Source organism: Mesoplodon densirostris, chromosome 8 (genome assembly GCF_025265405.1).
Source record: "Mesoplodon densirostris isolate mMesDen1 chromosome 8, mMesDen1 primary haplotype, whole genome shotgun sequence".
Classification (NCBI taxonomy): domain Eukaryota; kingdom Metazoa; phylum Chordata; class Mammalia; order Artiodactyla; family Ziphiidae; genus Mesoplodon; species Mesoplodon densirostris.
In genome coordinates, this window is record NC_082668.1 from 9585018 (window position 1) to 9603933 (window position 18916).

The 18916-nt window shown below is 41.3% G+C and overlaps 1 protein-coding gene and 1 pseudogene across 1 annotated transcript in view; both read right to left on the reverse strand.

The window, feature by feature from the left end:
- FBXO36 (F-box protein 36) overlaps positions 1-18916 on the reverse strand; it is a 109516-nt gene that overhangs the window by 21721 nt on the left and 68879 nt on the right. The window lies entirely within an intron of this gene.
- On the reverse strand, positions 16177-16585 carry LOC132495379 (lymphocyte antigen 6E-like; annotated as a pseudogene).

Sequence of the window (18916 nt, forward strand, 5' to 3'; positions counted from 1 at the left end):
CAGAGCAGCTGAGCCCCTGTGCCACAACTACTGAGCCTGTGCCTACAGCCTGTGCTCTGCAGCAGGAGAGGCCGCCACAATGAGAGGCACCTGCACCTCGGGGAAGAGTGGCCCCCGCTCGCCACAACTAGGAAGGGCCCGCACACAGCAATGAAGACTCAAAGCAGTCAAAAATAAATAAAATAAAATAAAATAAAATAAATAAATAAATAAATAAAATAAGGAAAACAGTATTAAAACAAACTCCATTTTGAAAAGTAAAATCAGGGGGGACCCTGGGAAGATGGCGGAAGAGTAAGACGCGGAGATCACCTTCCTCCCCACAGATACACCAGAAATTCATCTACACGTGGAACAACTCCTACAGAACACCTACTGAACGCTGACAGAAGACCTCAGACCCCCCAAAAGGCAAGAAACTCCCCACATACCTGGATAGGGCAAAAGAAAAAAGAATAAACAGAGACAATAGGATAGGGACGGGACCTGCACCAGTGGGAGGGAGCCGTGAAGGAGGGAAGGTTTCTACACACTACAAGCCCCTTCGCGGGCGGAGACTGCAGGTGGCGGAAGGGGGAAGCTTCAGAGTAGCGGAGGAGAGCACAGCAACAGGGGTGTGGAGGGCAAAGCGGAGAGATTCCGGCACAGAGAATCGGTGCCCTCAGGCACACACCAGCCCGAGAGGCTTGTCTGCTCCACCGCCGGGGTGGGCGGGGCTGGGAGCTGAGGCTTGGGTATCGGGTTTCAGTCGGAGCGCAGGGAGAGGACTGGGGCTGGCGGCAGGAAGAGAGCCTGAAGGGGTTAGTGCACCACGGCTAGCCCGGAGGGAGTCCGGGGAAAGGGTCTGGAGCTGCCGAAGAGGCAAGAGACTTTTTTCCCTTTTGTTTCCTGGTGCGCGAGGAGAGGGCATTAAGAGGGCTGCTTTGAGAAGCGCCGGAGACGGGCGCGAGCCGCGGCTAAAGGCGCGGACCCCGGAGACGGGCGTGGGACGCTGGGGCTGAGGCTGCTGCCGCCGCCGCGGGGCCTGTGTGCGAGCGCGGGTCACTGTCCGTCCCGCCTTCCGGGGGGCCTGTGCACCCCGCCACTGCCGGAGTCCCGGAACCCGGGGACGGCTTTCCCGGGAAAGCGCACGGAGCGCCTCGGTCTGGTGCAACGTCACGCCGGCCTCTGCCGCCGCAGGCCCGCCCCACTCTGCGCGCCCCTCCCTCCCCTCTGCCTGAGTGAGCCAAAGCCCCCGCATCAGCGGCTCCTTTAAACCCGTCCTGCCTGAGCGAAGAACGGACGCCCTCCGGCGACCTACGCGCAGAGGCGGGGCCGGTCCAAGGCTGAGACCCGGGAGCTGTGAGAGAGAGAAGAGACACGGAAATCTCTCTGTGCAGCCTCGGAGGCAGCGGATTAAAGCTCCACGGTCCACTTGATGTGCCCTGCGTCTGTGGAGTGCATGAATAGACAGCGAATCATCCCAAATTGAGAAAGTGGACTTTGAGGACAAGATTTAAGACTTTCCCCCCTTTTCCTCTTTTTACAACGAATTATCCCAAATTAAGGAGGTGGACTTGGCAAGATTTCAGACTTCTCGCCCTTTTCCTCTTTTTACAACGAAGTAACCCAAATTGAGGAGGTGGACTTGAAGAGCAAGATTTTTGATTTTTCCTCCTGCTTTCTTTTTGTGAATGTGTATGTGTATTCTTCTGAGTAAGATTCTCTCTGTATAGCTTTGCTTCCACCATATGTCCCAGGGTTCTGTCGGTCCGTTTTTTTTCAATAATTACTTTTAAATTTTAATAACGCTACTATATTTCATACTTTATTCTATTTTACTTTACCTGCTCTTTCTTTTTTTCCTACCTTCCCTTCCTCCCTCCCTCCCTCCGCCCCTCCTTTCCTTCTTTCTCTTTCTTTCCTTCCTCCCTCCCTCCCTCCTTCCTTTCACTCTTTCTTTTTCTTTCCTTCCTCCCTCCCTCCCTCCTGTCTTTCTTTCCTTCCTCCCTCCCTCCCACCCCTCCTCCTTGCACTTTCTTTTTCTTTCCTTCCTCCCTCCCTCCCTCCTGTCTTTCTTTCTTTCCTTCCTCCCTCCCTCCCTCCCTTCTTCCATTCACTCTTCCTTTTTCTTTCATTCCTCCCTCTCTCCCTCCTTTCTTTCTTTCTTTCTTTGCATCCTTCCTCCCTCCCTCCCTCCTTTCTTCCTTTCTTCCTTCCTGCCTTTCTTTCCTTCTTCCTTTCTTTCTCTCTCTCTTTCTTTCTTCTACTAATTCTTTCTTTCTACTTTTTCTCCCTTTTATTCTGAGCCGGGTGGATGAAAGGCTCTTGGTGCTGCAGCCAGGAGTCAGGGCTGTGCCTCTGAAGTGGGAGAGCCAACTTCAGGACACGGATCCACAAGAGACCTCCCAGCTCCACATAATATCAAGCAGCGAAAATCTCCCATAGATCTCCATCTCAACACGAGCACCCAGCTTCATTCAACGACCAGCAAACTACAGTGCTGGTCACCCTATGCCAAGCAACTAGCAAGGCAGGAACACAACCCCACCCATTAACAGAGAGGCTGCCTAAAAACATAATAAGGCCACAGGCACCCCAAAACACACCACCAGACGTGGACCTGTCCACCAGAAAGACAAGATCGAGCCTCATCCACCAGAACACAGGCTCTAGTCCCCACCACCAGGAAGCCTACACAACCTACTGAAACAACCTTGGCCACTGGGGACAGACACCAAAACCAACAGGAACTACGAATCTGCAGCCTGCAAAAAGGAGACCCCAAACACAGTAACATAAGCAAAATGAGAAGACAGAAAAGCACACAGCAGGTGAAGGAGCAAGATAAAAACCTACCAGACCTAACAAATGAAGAGGTAATAGGCAGTCTACCTGAAAAAGAATTCAGAATAATGATAGTAAAGAGGATCCAAGATTCTATTTCCAAGATCCAAAATCTTGGAAATAGAATAGACAAAATGCAAGAAACAGTTAACAAGGACCTAGAAGAACTAAAGATGAATCAAGCATCGATTAAAAACACAATAAATGAAATGAAAAATACTCTAGATGGGATCAATAGCAGAATAACTGAGGCAGAAGAACGGATAAGTGAGGTGGAAGATAAAATCGTGGAAATAACTGATGCAGGGCAAAATAAAGAAAAAAGAATGAAAAGAACAGAGGACAGTCTCAGAGACCTCTGGGACAACATTAAACGCACCAACATTCGAATTATATGGGTTCCAGAAGAAGAAGAGAAAAAGAAAGGGACTGAGAAAATATTTGAAGAGATTATAGTTGAAAACTTCCCCAATATGGGAAAGGAAATAGTTAATCAAGCCCAGGAGGCACAGAGAATCCCATACAGAATAAATCCAAGGAGAAATACGCCAAGACACATATTAATCAAACTGTCAAAAATTAAACACAAATCATATTAAAAGCAGCAAGGGAAAAAAAACAAATAACACACAAGGGAATCCCCATCAGGTTAACAGCTGATCTCTCAGCAGAAACTCTGCAAGCCAGAAGGGAGTGGAAGGACATAATTAAAGTGATGAAGGAGAGAAACCTGCAACCAAGATTACTCTACCCAGCAAGGATCTCATTCAGATTTGATGGAGAAATTAAAACCTTTACAGACAAGCAAACGCTGAGAGAGTTCAGCAACACCAAACCAGCTTTACAACAAATGCTAAAGGAACTTCTCTAGGCAAGAAACACAACAGAAGGAATATAGCTACAATAACGAACCCAAAGCAATTAAGGAAATGGGAATAGGAACATACATATCAATAATTACCTTAAATGTAAATGGACTAAATGCTCCCACCAAAAGACACAGAGTGGCTGAATGGATACAAAAACAAGACCCATATATATGCTGTCTACAAAAGACCCACTTCAGACCTAGAGACACATACAGATTGAAAGTAAGGGGATGGAAAAAGATATTCCATGCAAATGGAAATCAAAAGAAAGCTGGAGTAGCAATTCTCATATCAGACAAAATAGACTTTAAAATAAAGACTATTAGAAGAGACAAAGAAGGACACTACATAATGATAAAGGGATCGATCCAAGAAGAAGATATAACAATTGTAAATATTTATGCACCCAACATAGGAGCACCTCAATACATAAGGCAAATACTAACAGCCATAAAAGGGGAAATCAACAGTAACACAATCATAGTAGGGGACTTTAACACCCCACTTTCACCAATGGACAGATCATCCAAAATGAAAATAAATAAGGAAACACAAGCTTTAAAAGATACATTAAACAAGATGGACTTAATTGATATTTATATAGGACATTCCATCCAAAAACAACAGAATACACATTTTTCTCAAGTGCTTATGGAACATTCTCCAGGATAGATCATATCTTGGGTCACAAATCAAGCCTTGGTAAATTTAAGAAAATTGAAATTGTATCAAGTATCTTTTCTGACCACAATGCTATGAGACTAGACATCAATTACAGGAAAAGATCTGTAAAAAATACAAACACATGGAGGCTAAACAATACACTACTCAAGAACGAAGTGATCACAGAAGAAATCAAAGAGGAAATTAAAAAATACCTAGAAACAAATGACAATGGAGACACGACGACCCAAAACCTATGGGACGCAGCAAAAGCAGTTCTAAGAGGGAAGTTTATAGCAATACAATCCCACCTTAAGAAACAGGAAACATCTCGAGCAAACAACCTGACCCTGCACCTAAAGCAATTAGAGAAAGAAGAACAAAAAAAACCCCCAAAGCTAGCAGAAGGAAAGAAATCATAAAGATCAGATCAGAAATAAATGAAAAACAAATGAAGGAAACGATAGCAAAGATCAATAAAACTAAAAGCTGGTTCTTTGAGAAGATAAACAAAATAGACAAACCAATAGCCAGACTCATCAAGAAAAAAAGGGAGAAGACTCAAATCAATAGAATTAGAAATGAAAAAGGAGAAGTAACAACTGACACTGCAGAAATACAAAAGATCATGAGAGATTACTATAAGCAACCCTATGCCAATAAAATGGACAACCTGGAAGAAATGGACAAATTCTTAGAAATGCACAACCTGCCAAGACTGAATCAGGAAGAAATAGAAAATATGAATAGACCAATCACAAGCACTGAAATTGAAACTGTGATTAAAAATCTTCCAACAAACAAAAGCCCAGGACCAGATGGAGTCACAGGCGAATTCTATCAAACATTTAGAGAAGAGCTAACACCCATCCTTCTCAAACTCTTGCAAACAATTTCAGAGGAAGGAACATTCCCAAACTCATTCTATGAGGCCACCATCACCTTGATACCAAAACCAGACAAGGATGTCACAAAGAAAGAAAACTACAGGCCAATATCACTGATGAACATAGATGCAAAAATCCTCAACAAAATACTAGCAAACAGAATCCAACAGCACCTTAAAAGGATCATACAGCATGATCAAGTGGGGTTTATTCCAGGAATGCAAGGATTCTTCAATATACGCAAATCAATCAATGCGATACACCATATTAACAAGTTGAAGGAGAAAAACCATATGATCATCTCAATAGATGCAGAGAAAGCTTTCGACAAAATTCAACACCCATTTATGATAAAAACCCTGCAGAAAGTAGGCATAGAGGGAACTTTCCTCAACATAATAAAGGCCATATATGACAAACCCACAGCCAACATTGTCCTCAATGGTGAAAAACTGAAACCATTTCCACTAAGATCAGGAACAAGACAAGGCTTCCCACTCTCACCACTCTTATTCAACATAGTTTTGGAAGTTTTAGGCACAGAAATCAGAGAAGAAAAGGAAATAAAAGGAATCCAAATGGGAAAAGAAGAAGTAAAGCTGTCACTGTTTGCAGATGACATGATACTATACATAGAGAATCCTAAAGATGCTACCAGAAAACTACTAGAGCTAATCAATGAATTTGGTAAAGTAGCAGGATACAAAATTAATGCACAGAAATCTCTGGCATTCCTGTACACCAATGATGAAAAATCTGAAAATGAAATCAAGAAAACACTCCCATTTACCACTGCACCAAAAAGAATAAAATATCTAGGAATAAACCTACCTGAGGAGACAAAAGACCTGTATGCAGAAAATTATAAGACACTGATGAAAGAAATTAAAGATGATACAAATAGATGGAGAGATATACCATGCTCCTGGATTGGAAGAGTCAATATTGTGAAAATGACTCTAGTACCCAAAGCAATCTACAGATTCAATAAAATCCCTATCAAACTACCACTGGCATTTTTCACAGAACTAGAACAAAAAATTTCAAAATTTGTTTGGAGAAACAAAAGACCCCGAATAGCCAAAGCAATCTTGAGAACGAAAAACAGAGCTGGAGGAATCAGGCTCCTTGACCTCAGACTATACTACAAAGCTACAGTAATCAAGACAGTGTGGTACTGGCACAAAAACAGAAAGATAGATCAATGGATCAGGATAGAAAGCCCAGAGATAAACCCACGCACATATGGTCAACTTATCTTTGATAAAGGAGGCAGGAATGTACAGTGGAGAAAGGACAGCCTCTTCAATAACTGGTGCTGGGAAAACTGGACAGGGACATGTAAAAGTATGAGATTAGATCATTCCCTAACGCCATACACAAAAATAAGCTCAAAATGGATTAAAGACCTAAATGTAAGGCCAGAAACTATCAAACTCTTAGAGGAAAACATAGGCAGAACACTCTATGACATAAATCACAGCAAGATCCTTTTGGACCCACCTCCTAGAGAAATGGAAATAAAAACAAAGATAAACAAATGGGACCTAATGAAACTTCAAAGCTTTTGCACAGCAAAGGAAACCATAAACAAGACCAAAAGACAACCCTCAGAATGGGAGAAAATATTTTCAAATGAAGCAACTGAGAAAGGATTAATCTCCAAAATTTATAAACAGCTCATGCAGCTCAATAGCAAAAAAACAAACAACCCAATCCAAAAATGGGCAGAAGACTTAAATAGGCATTTCTCCAAAGAAGATATACAGACTGCCAACAAACACATGAAAGAATGCTCAACATCATTAATCATTAGAGAAATGCAAATCAAAACTACAATGAGATATCATCTCACACCAGTCAGAATGGCCATCATCAAGAAATCTAGAAACAATAAATTCTGGAGAGGGTGTGGAGAAAAGGGAACACTCTTGCACTGCTGGTGGGAATGTGAATTGGTACAGCCGCTATGGAGAACAGTATGGAGGTTCCTTAAGAAACTAAAAATAGGGGCCTCCCTGGTGGCGCAGTGGTTGAGAGTCCGCCTGCCGATGCAGGGGATACGGGTTCGTGCCCCAGTCTGGGAGGATCCCATATGCCGCGGAGCGGCTGGGCCCGTGAGCCATGGCCGCTGGGCCTGCGCATCCGGAGCCTGTGCTCCGCAACGGGAGAGGCCAAAACAGTGAGAGGCCCGCATACCGCAAAAAAAAAAAAAAAAAAAAAACTAAAAATAGAACTACCATATGATCCAGCAATCCCACTACTAGGCATATACCCTGAGAAAACCATAATTCAAAAAGAGACATGTACCAAAATGTTCATTGCAGCTCTATTCACAATAGCCCGGAGCTGGAAACAACCTAAGTGTCCATCATCAGATGAATGGATAAAGAAGATGTGGCACATATATGCAATGGAATATTACTCAGCCATAAAAAGAAACGAAACTGTGCTATTTGTAATGAGGTGGATAGACCTAGAGTCTGTCATACAGAGTGAAGTAAGTCAGAAAGAGAAAGACAAATACCGTATGCTAACACATATATATGGAATTAAAAAAAAAATGTCATGAAGAACCTAGGGGTAAAACGGGAATAAAGACACAGACCTACTTGAGAATGGACCTGAGGATATGGGGAGGGGGAAGGGTAAGCTGTGACAAAGCGAAAGAGAGGCATGGACATATATACACTACCAAACGTAAGGTAGATAGATAGTGGGAAGCAGCCGCAGAGCACAGTGAGATCAGCTCGGTGCTTTGTGACCGCCTGGAGGGGTGGGATGGGGAGGGTGGGAGGGAGGGAGATGCATGAGGGAAGGGATGTGGGAACAGATGTATATGTATGACTGATTCACTTTGTTATAAAGCAGAAACTAATAAAAAAAATAAATAAAATAAAAAAAATAAATAATAAATTAAAAAAAAAAAGAAAAGTAAAATCAGCTCTTTCGTGTTCGATTATATGGCAGCCAGCCTCCAAGAGAGCTCCTGATTCTCTCCTTTTGGATTCATGCCCCTATGTTTTCCCAGCCCACACTGAATTAGGGCTGACCTGTGTAACCAATAGGATATTGCAAAAATACCCCAGGACTAGGTCACAAAAGACTTTGGGGCTTCTGTCTTGCTGTCTTGGATCACTCACTCTGGGAGAAGCCAACTGCCATGTCCTAACACTACTCTGCAGCACCATGGAGAGGTCCATGGGGAAGGAAACTGAATCAGCCAGGTGTGTGAGCCAGCATAGAACTGGATTCTCCAGCTCCAACCAAGCCTTCAGTTGACTGGGGTCCCAGGCAACATCACGCGAGACCCTGGATCAGAACAGCTGGGGTAAGCTGCTCCCAAATTCCTGACCCAACTCTCTGAGTTAATAAACATTTATTATTGTTTTAAGCCATTGGGTTTGGGGGTAATTTGTTACACAACGATAAACAGTAAAGATTTGGGTTCCTGCAAGTGTTGTGGTACCACGGTGGAAACCCAGAATGTGGGAATGGCGCTGAAATTGGAAAGTACGTGGAGATTTTTTTTTTTTTTTTGCGGTACGCGGGCCTCTCACTGTTGTGGCCTCTCCCGTTGCGGAGCACAGGCTCCGGACGTGCAGGCTCAGTGGCCATGACTCACGGGCCCAGCCGCTCCGCGGCATGTGGGATCTTCCCAGACCGGGGCACGAACCCGTGTCCCCCGCATCGGCAGGCAGACTCTCAACCACTGCGCCACCAGGGAAGCCCGTATGTGGAAATTCGAATGAGCTTGAGGAGAGTGTTAGTGAAAGTCTGAAAAGCCTTCAGTAAGTAGTATAATAAGTAAATAATACCTGTTAATAAAAGCCTGATGGACTCTGAGGAGGCTTTACACATGAGGGCTTAAAGAAAAGTGAGGAAATATTATTAAAAAACTGGAGAAAGGGGGAAGAAAACTGGAGGAAAGGGAATCCTTGCTATGTAGTGGCAGAAAGTTTAGCAATATTATTGCCTGCTGTAATATGGAAAGTAGGAAATATTCCTGCTGGGTGTGTGACTTGGCTAAGAAGATTTCCAAGCAGAGTGTCGTTGAACATGTGGCCTGATTTCTTCTTGCTGCTTAAAGTAAAATGTGAGCAGAGAGAGATAAGCTGAAGGAAGGTCTCTTAAAAAGGAGCCAGGGGCTTCCGTGGTGGCACAGTGGTTAAGAGTCTGCCTGCCGATGCAGGCGACACGGGTTCGTGCCCCGGTCCGGGAAGATCCCATGTGCCGCGGAGCAGCTGGGCCCGTGAGCCATGGCCGCTGAGCCTGCGCGTCCAGAGCCTGTGCCCCGCAACGGGAGAAGCCACAACAGTGAGAGGCCCGCGTACTGCAAAAAAAAAAAAAAAAAAAAAAAAAGGAGCCAGGATTTGCTGGTTTTGAACTTTCTCTGCCTCTTCGCATGGCAAGCAACGCTAAAGTTAAGAAATGACTCCCAGGCAAAGATCAAATCCAGAGCGGTGTCAGGAAAACATGGTATAAAGATGACGCTAAGAGTGTGACTGGAAAATGCTTTGTTAAGAACCATTCAGTGATACTGTAGCACTTCCAAGAAGCTTAAGGGTATGGTCACTCAGGAGTCAAGGACAGAAACCCAAAGTAAAGAAGGGTTTATCGCAAAAAGATGTGTAGGTGTGGTTTTGTCTAATGGAGTGAACCCCAATAAGAATAATAGACAACACATAAAGTTTTTAAGAGAATTATATCAGCAGAAACACTGACTGCCAGCTTGAACTGAAAGGGTTCAGAGGTAGTACAAAAGGAAAAGATGACTCTGGACCCCCAAACTCCTACAGGTGGGAGGTAGGCTGAGAAAACTACACCTGCAAACATAGGCTCCCTTTTGCCAAAAAGGAAAGATGAATCAGATGAGGGAATCAAGAGTCCAGAGGGGAAGCCAAAAGCCATAAAGAGTCTAGTGATAGGTTTTGAGCTCTAATCAAGAACTAATAACCTGTGCCCTGCTGGATTTCAGAATGTCTATGGACCAATGACTCCCATGGAGCTATCATTTCCCCACTGTTTCAAGAGCATTGTATACAGTGATTCTCTCATGCCTGTCCCACCATGATATGTTGGGGGAGAGGGGACAGAAAACCTGTCACTGGCTCAGATCTAAAGGAACCATCCTTGAGGAGCTGTACTTAAGGCATTACACCTGAGGAGCCCTATCCACATATGGACCCGATTTACATGATGAGATCCTGAAATACCTAAAGATATACTTCAGGAAGAAAGAAATTTGCCCAGAATGAAAGACTAGAATTTCAGAAGCAATGAAGATGAAAGAAATGGTAGTAAACATAGGCAAATATAAACAACTACTACTGTAGAAAACATGTTTTAAATAACAAACTTTAGAGGAGGTGTCAAAACAAGGCAAATCAAAGCAGCAGTCAACAATCACATGAGTAAACATTGTAATGTAATGTAAACATTCTAAGGTCCTTATGTTCAAGAGGCAGATAGAAATATTGACATATGTTAGATTTTCATAAGTTAAGTTAAAGTAAACTTGCTAAACTTTTAAGGGACACCACCAGAGAGAGAGAGAAGGAGAGACAGAGAGGAAGGAAGGAAGGAAGGAAGGAAGGAAGGAAGGAAGGAAGGAAGGGAGGGAAGAGAGAAAGAAAGGAGAAAAAATATATATATATATAAGGGTAACTCCCAAAATAGTTGGTCTGTAATCACTTGGAGATTGGTTCACAGCTGAACAAAATGGAAAACTCAATTTAAGGTGACTTAACAAATAGAAGTTTATTTTTTTCTCAGAGTCTGGAGGTAAACCAGAAAGGCTGTTGCAGAAGTTCCATTATGTCACTAATGTCCCAGGTCCTTTTATCTTTCTGTGTCACATTCTTAAGATGTGGCTCTCACCCTTCCTGTTTTCAAGGCATCACAAACATGGTCCAGTAAGTAAAAGGGGTAGGACAAGGAACAAAAATGGACATGGAAGCTGAGTCCACCCTTGTCTGAAGGCACCTTCTGGGATGCTCTATGAAACAACTTCATCTTACCCAGCAAAACTGGGTCACATGGCCACATCTGCAAGGTAGGGAGGGAAATATAGTCTCTGTCTTAAGGGCCAAAAAATGTAATAAAGGAAACACAAAAGAGAAAGGAAGACATGGAAACAAAACAAAAAGCAAAGAAAAAGCATGATAAGATGAAAGCACAAAATAAGATGATAGAAATTATAGACATATTAGTAATCACAGTAAATATAAATGAACTAATCATGCCAGCTAAAAGACAGTCAGATAAATAATACATACGTGCTTAAAAAAAAGATACAGAAAAGTGAAAGTAGTAGAATGGAAAAAGCTAGACCAATAGAAACCAAAAGAAAGCTGGTATAATTACAGTAATACCAGACTAAGTATACTTTAAAGCAAAACTCACTAATAGGAATAAGGAGGACCATTACTTATTGATAAAAGGAATAATTCACCAGGAAGATTTAATACGTCTAAAATAGTATGCCCCTAACAAAATACACAGAGCAAACACTGATGGAATTATGATGAGAAAATGATAAATCCTCCATTGCACTGGAAGATTTTATAACACCTATCAATACTTGATACACCAAACAGAAGTGAAGTTATAGAATATTTGAATAACACTATTAATAAGACTTATCAATGGACATTGCTATAGAAAAACAAAGATCAAATATTAATGAGCTATGCGTTCAAAAAAAATTGATTACTTCCCCAAATTAGAAGAAAATACAAAGATAAGAGCAAAAATTAATCAAGTAGAAAACAAACATTGTAGATGATCAAGGAAACCAAAAAATTAATTTTTCAAAAGATTAATAAAATGGATAAACTTTCAAGAATAAACAAGAAAAAATGACAAAAGCATAACTCAGTCCTATGAGAAATAAGAAGATTAACTACAACAGGGACTTAGAAAAACATTACACCAATTAACATAAAATCAGACAAATTGGGCAATCCTCCAGAAATATATAATTTACCAATTCTGACTCAAGAAGAAATAGAAAACTTGAGAAACTATACCTAGTAAATAAATTGAATCCACCATTTGATTTAAAAAAAAAAAACCTCAAGTAAAACTTCAGGTCCACACTGATTTACAGGTTAGCTTTATAAACTCTCAAAGAACAGACAATCCAGATCTTATACCATTTGTTCCAAAAAACAGAAATAGAAGCAAACTCCCAATTCAAATCATGAGGTTGATCTAACTAGCAATGATGGTAGGCAAAAGGAAAACTGCATACGAAATATCATTTAGGAACATACATGGAAAAAATTATAAATAAAGTATTAGGAAATTGAATCTATCAACACATTAAAAAAATAAATCGTGAGCAGTAGAGTTAATCCTGGGATCCAAGGATGGCATAACTTCAGAAGATATATTAATATTATTCACCATGTTGGAATATTACTCAGCCATAAAAAGGAACGAAATTGGGTCATTTGCAGAGATGTGGATGGACCTAGAGTCTGTCATACAGAGTGAAGTAAGTCAGAAAGAAAAAAACAAATATTGTATATTAACGCATATATGTGGAATCTAGAAAAATGGTACAGACGAACCTATTTGTAGGGCAGGAATAGAGACACAGATGTAGAGAAAGGACATGTGGACACGGAGGGGAAGGGGAGGGTGGGACGAATTGGGAGATTAGGTTTGACATGAATATACTACCATGTGTAAAACAGATAGCTAGTGGGAACCTGCTGTACAGCACAGAGAGCTCAGCTTGGCGCCCTGTGACGACCTAGATGGACGGGATGGCGGGGTGAGGGAGGTCCAAGAAGGAGGGGATATAGGTATACATATAGCTGATTCACTTCATTGTACAGCAGAAACTAACACAACATTGTAAAGCAATTATACTCCAATTAAAAAAAAATTTGGCTATGTAAGGAGTTTTACACACTTTTTGAAAATTAAATATTTTCTTTAAATGGAAAAAAACCCACAAATAACAGGAAAAAATGATCATCTCAAAAATGTAGAAAAATTATTTCGGGGACTTCTCTGGTGGCGCAGTGGTTAAGAATCCGCCTGCCAATGCAGGGGACATGGGTTTGAGCCCTGGTCCCGGAAGATCCCACATGCCGTGGAGCAACTAAGCCCGTGCGCCACAACTATTGAGTCTGTGCTCTAGAGCCCACAAGCCACAACTACTGAGTCCCCGTGCCACAACTACTGAAGCTCCCGTGCCTAGAGACCATGCTCCGCAACAAGAGAAGCCACTGCAATGAGAAGCCCGCACACCGCAACAAAGAGTAGCCCCGGCTCACCCCAACTAGAGAAAGCCTGCACACAGCAACGAAGACCCAACGCACCCCAAAATAAATAAATTTAAATAAATAAATTAAAAAAAAATTATTTCATATAGTTCTAATATCTATTTATGAAGAAAAACTCCTAGAAAACTATAATAAAAGGGAATGTCTTTAACCTGATAAACCTGACTCAGGCTAGTTACCAAAAACCTAATAATAGTATCAATGATAATAACAACACATGGATTTGTTTAGTATTCAATATTTGCCATGGACTGCTCTAATTTGTATATATACAGTGTGTGTATCATACATACATATCATCATTTGATCCTCACAATAACTCTATGAGATAGGTACTATTATGATTTCCCTCTTATAAAGACAAAGATGAGGAACAGAGAGTTTAAGTGGCTTGCTCAATGTCATAGTGAGAACTAGGATTGAACCAAGCAGTTTTCTCCATAGTGCACCTCCTAATCGTGATTTTATGGGGCCTTTAATGTCAGGCATAAGACTGGAATGTCTACTCTCACCGTTTCTATTCAACATTGTTTTGGAGGTGGAGAAAAAAAAAAGAAGACACAAAAATGTATCAGGGTTAGAAGGCAAGGAAAAGCTGCCATTACTGCAACTGCAGATGATCTAAATATCAACATACAAAAGTCAAGAAATTTTACTGAAAAATGATGCTGATCAACCTAAATGGGAAAAGAATTTGAAAAAGAATAGACACATGTATATGTATAACTGAATCATTTTACTGTACACCTGAAACTAACACAACATTGTTAATCAACTATACTCCAATATAAAATAAAAAGTTTTTTAAAAATTTAAAAATAAAGCAGTGTAATGTCGGTGTAAGACAATCAACCAATAGAACTAAATATTCCTGGAAACGATAGATGTACATTGGAACTTGCAATATGTAAGGATGGGATTACAAAACAGTGTAGGGTAACGAAACTATCCTATAAATGGTGCTGGGAATATTGACAGACCATACAGGGAAAAAAATTATAACATTTCATCTTATTATAACCCAAAACAAACAAGATAAGTTGATAAAGACCAAATATGACAAATAAGTCATAAAATATTTAGAATTAAAAACATAGGAGCACATCCTTATGAAATCAGGGTAGGGAAAGATTTCTTAAACAAAACACAGAAGTACAAGCCATATATTAAAAGACTGACAAATTTGAATGCCATTAAAATTGTAAACTTCTATATGGGTAAAAACTCATAAACAAGGTAAAAAGATAAACCCAAAACTTGGTGAAATATCTGTAGCACATATAACCAAACCAAAGAACTGGTACTCAAAATAACAAAAAGTTTCTACAATCAATGCAAAGAAGGTAAACAACCAAATACAAGAAATAGGCAAAGAAGATGAATTAGCAATTCTCAGAAGGAAACTGGTCAACAAATATAAGAAAGGGTATTCAACCTCATTACTAATCAGGGAATTTACACACCCAGTTTGGCAAAGAATAACATGTATCTTTGATTACAGTAAATGTTGGTGAGAATGTGGGAAAATAGCATCTCCCTCATAAAATGCCAATGGGAATATAAATTGATTTAACTCATTTGGAGAGCAGACTGTCAATACTTAGTAAACTTGAGGAGGCACATATCCTACAACTCAACAAACACCGCTACATGCCTGACTTAGAGAAATGCTCACACATTGCACAAGGATAAGTGAAGATTTATTACTGCAAAAAAGTGGAAACCACCTAACTACTCTCGGTAGGGGAAATGATTGAACTATGGTTTGTAATATAAAATACCATAAGCCATTGAAATGAATGAACTAGATATACATATATCAACATGGATAAATCCCAGAAACAGTGTTCAATAATAAAACAAACTTGAAAAACAATACAGTATACCATTTATGTAAAATTTTAAATATATAAAAGTAAAATATATTATTTTTGGGGGTGGGGGGTGGGAACGTCTGTGTTTATTTGAGGCACGGAAGCGGCAGGAGGGCTCCAGGGTGGCGGTGGAGGGAGGGGGCCCAAGAGCAGCTGGATTTCAGGGTGGGAGCAGATTTCTGGGTCAGCAGCCTAGACCTGGAAACAGTGGAAGGCCTGTCTTCCAAAAGGCTGCCCTTGAAGTGAGTGAAGTGTGGTGTGCAGAGATGCCAGGGGAAAGGGGCTCTGTGCTGGCGCTTGGGGTTCTAGGGGCTGTGGAATGCTGGACCCCTGACGCTTACTTCCATCCCCGCCCCCCGACACAGGCCGAGACCTGGCCACACACTCACCCATGCCCAGCAGGGCACACGGACCACACGCCTGTCCACACAGCACATCTTCTGCACCTGCGGGCGGACAGGGCCTGGACAGGGGCAGGCCTGGGACCAGGTGCCCCTCCCAGCATGTCCCTAGGATGCGGTTCTGACTCTGGTACCCTTGGGCTCCATTCCCAGGTTCTCCCTGGAAGGCTGACCGATAAGCAAGGGTAGCTGGCAGGTGTGTGGGTGCAGGGGGCACCTACAGGGCCTAGAGGGTGGGATCAGCGGGGTGAGGAATCAGAGGAGGAGGCTTCGAGATCCTCTTGGGTCTGGGAGGGGCTGGGCTTTCCTTCCTTCCTGAGCTTTGGGAGTCTGGGCCGGGCACAGGGTCCCGGCGGTCAGAGGCCAAATCGCAGCAGAGCCACAGCAGGCTGAGCGGGAGCCCGAGGCCCAGCACCGTGGGTGACAATGGCCCGCAGCCCGCCGCTGGCGCACTGATGTTGCGCAGGAAGCTCTGGCAGCAGTGGGTACCCACGGACGCCACGCCGACACTGACGCTCGGGATGGGGCAGATCCGGGAGCAGCCCTTGTTCAGGGTGTAGCCAAAGTCTACCACGTTCCCGATGCCAGCGGATGCAGAGGTAGTCACACAGTAGCTGCCCGTATCAGAGCGGATGGTGGGCTTCAGGCAGTACCAGTTGCTGTTCTTATTCACGTAAGAGAAGCACACCAGGGAGTGGGCTCTCTCCACACCCAGGAGGGCAGCCAGCAGGACCAGCAGGAAGACCTTCATTCAGGAGGGGACTGGCGTCCTGCCTGGGGTCACACGAAGCCTGGGGTCTCACAAAGCCGAAGAAGTCAGCCCTGCTCGCCAGCGGACACAGGTCCCCGGCTCGGCCATGCAGTCAAGCCTGCCCCCGAGCCCAAGTGCAGCCCGCACTCCCCAGTATATATTATTTATGTATTTGTGACTCTGTAAAATAAAATATGTTTTTCAATGATACCAATTTCAGAACAGTTAGTCGAAGGGAATAGAGGAAAAATAGGTGAGGGGCAGAAATTTGAGTATATATTGTATGTAATTTTTAAATGTTTTTAAAAGACATTAAGCAAATATGGTGCTCACTTCAACAGCATGTATATTAAAACTGGGATAATAAAGAGAAGATTCTTATGGCCCTGAGAAAGGATGACAAAAATTAAAATAATTCAAAAAACGATTCAGAGTAGATTTTCTGATCACATGCAATTAAGCTAGACATCAAGAAAAAAATACAACCAAAAAATTCCCAGCTACTTGGAATTCAAGTAAAATGTTTCTAAATAATCTATGGATCAAAGAAGAAATCAAAATGGAACTTAGAAAATATTTTAAACTGAATGAGAATAAAGATGCAACTTATCAAAACTTATCTAATATAGCTACAGTAGCACTTATGGGAAATTTAGGGCAAAAAATGGCTGAGAACAATAAGCTTTCAACTCAAGCAGCTAGGAAAAGAATAACGAATCAGACCTAAGAAAAGTAGGAAGAAGGAAATAATATAGGTATGAACACAAACCAATAATAAAAACAGAGAAAATCAACAGAGCTAAAATTTAGTTCTTTCAAACACTAAATAAAAAATAAATAAACCCCAACAAGATTGATCAAGAAAAAAAAGAGAGAAAGCACAAATTACCATTATCAACACCAACATATTTGATAACTGGAATAAAATGAAGTAAAGGTGACAAATTTTAAAATCTTATGTTAGTGGTGTTGGGTATTTACAATATTATCTTCTGTTCTTTTATGTGGGTTTAAGATACTTCTGAATTTAAAAACTTTTAAAGGGAAAGGTACAGAACATAATGTATAAGATTCTTCTTGTTGTGTTAACATATTTTGTATGTATGCATAGACCATTTATCAAAGGACATATATGAAACTGTTAATGATGGTTGTCATGGTAAATGGGAACACGGGATCAGAAGGAAACTTGTTTTTATCCTATACCTATACTTTTTTTTTTCATTTCTAATTTTATTGATTTGAGTCCTCTCCCTCTTTTTCTTGATGAGTCTAGCTAATGGTTTATCAATTTTGTTTATCATCTCAAAGACCAGCTTTTAGTTTTATTGGTCTTTGTTATGTTCCTTTGTTTCCATTTCATTTATTTCTTCTCTGATCTTTATGATTTCTTTCCTTCTACTAACTTTGGGCTTTGTTTGTTCTTCTTTCTCTAGTTCCTTTAGGTGTAAGGTTAGATTGTTTATTTGAGATTTTTCTTGTTTCTTGAGGTAAGCTTATATTGCTATAAACTTCCCTCTTAGAACTCCTTTTGCTGCATCCCATAGGTTTTGGATCGTCGTGTTTTCGTTGTCATTTGTCTCTAGGTATTTTTTGATTTCCTCTTTGATTTCTTCAGTGATCTCTTGGTTATTTGGTAACGTATTGTTTAGCCTCCATGTGTTTGTGTTTTTTATGTTTTTTTCCCTGTAACTGAATTCTAACCTCATAGCGTTGTGGTCAGAAAAGATGCTTGATATGATTTCAATTTTCTTAAATTTACTGAGGCTTGATTTGTGACCCAAGATGTGATCTATCTTGGAGAATGTTCCATATGCACTTGAGAAGAAAGTGTAATCTGCTGTTTTGGGATGGAATGTCCTATAAATATCAATTAAAGCTATCTGGTCTATTGTGTCATTTAAAGCTTGTGTTTCTTTATTAATTTTCTGTTTGGATGACCTGTCCATTGGTGTAAGTGAGGTGTTAAAATCCCCCACTATTATTGTGTTACTGTCGATTTCCTCTCTTATAGCTGTTAGCAGTTGCCTTATGTATTGAGGTGCTCCTATGTTGGGTGCATATATATTTATAATTGTTATATCTTCTTCTTGGATTGATCCCTTGATCATTATGTAGTGTCCTTCCTTGTCCCTTGTAACATTCTTTATTTTAAAGTCTATTTTATCTGATATGAGTATGGCTACTCCAGCTTTCTTTTGATTTACATTTGCATGGAATATCTTTTTCCATCCCCTCACTTTCAGTCTGTATGTGTCCCTAGGTCTGAAGTAGGTCTCTTGTAGACAGCATATATATGGGTCTTGTTTTTGTATCCATCCAGCGAGCCTGTGTCTTTTGGTTGG